Below are 1,456 nucleotides of genomic sequence, written 5' to 3' on the forward strand. Positions count from 1 at the left end.
CAGGGTCACTATGAGTCAGAACCAACTCCACAGCACAAAACCACCCCTACCATGGTAAATCTCTACCTCTTCTTTGTCAGTTTGCCATACTGAAGTGGCTTGTGTGTTGCTGTGATGCTAGAAGCTATGCTACCAGTATTTTAAACACCACTGTCCAACTTTCTATCATGAAAGTTGGATAATGATGATAATAGAAAAATTGATGCATTTGAGTTGCAGTGTTGAAAAAATATATTAAAAGTACCTTGCACTTCCCCAAGAACAAAAAACTCTGTGTTGGAAGCAGTACAAGCATAATGCATTGAAAGAAGTACAGCCTTAGACTCCAGGATGGCAAGACTCAATCTCATTTTGTGATACTTGAACATGTGTAAAGAATTTCCCAAATTTCTTTCTCAAAGAAACTTTACACCCAGATGGATTGACACAGTGGCAGCAGCAATAGACTTATGTGTAACAAAGATTGTGAGGTTGGCACAGGACTAGACAGTGTTTCTTTCTGTTGTGCATAAGGTCATTATGATTCAAAACTGACTTGAGCACACCTAACAACAACAACAATGGTAAATCTGGATATTTAGTTAAATCAAAATAGAAAGATTAATGGAATAATAGATCATTGTTTCAAAGAGTCTTGTTTCTAGAGCACTGAGCTCATGCTTTTGCTAGAAGCATGTGGATAAAAAAGTACATGATTGGGGTATAGTCTAATTTATGGGTGAGTCTAAAACACTTTTAAGAGCTTAACACTATGATAGCCCTTTGCAATATTACCTCTGTCAGCTGGCTTGTAAATCAGAAGATTGATAGCTCTATTATGAAGACATGTGAAATATCAAATACATGAGTTGGGTGGAATGCTTAACTGCTTTATTAGGTGTCCAGAAATTGCTGACTGATTTTTTTGGTCTAAATCCTGCTGAATGCATCCTTTTAATTGCCCTAAGGATATCCTACTAAATAATTCAAAAGAACTGGGCCTAAAAGGGGAGAAATATGGGCATGCAAATAGATTGCATTTAAATTAGAAATTCTTTTTGAGGCTGCATTTGATATAAAATAGTTACTATTTCAACATTTTGCAAACTAAGACCTGAAAAGTGAATAAAAAGAAAAGTTAAATGGATTGTTTTTGGTTTTTTGCTCAGATATTTTCTGTTCCTTTCTCTATTATTCCTACAATACAGAAGCGATTATTATTTTTATGTTGTTGGTGGGTTTGAACTACAGAACTTGTGGTTAGCAGTCCAATGCTGAACCTAAAGAGCCACACCAGGAGTCCTATTATTGTTATAATGTATTTTATATAAATAAGTTTATATAAGTGTTAGGTATCTAGTAGCAAACCAATGACCAAATTGAGAAAAAGAAATGTATACTAACTAAGCATCTACTATGTGTCAAGCATTTGATAGATATTCTGTATTTTGTGATAAATGGAACATAGCTACTCCTG

The sequence above is a fragment of the Chrysochloris asiatica genome, unplaced genomic scaffold, assembly GCF_000296735.1.
Source record: "Chrysochloris asiatica unplaced genomic scaffold, ChrAsi1.0 scaffold00618, whole genome shotgun sequence".
Taxonomy (NCBI): Eukaryota; Metazoa; Chordata; class Mammalia; order Afrosoricida; family Chrysochloridae; genus Chrysochloris; species Chrysochloris asiatica.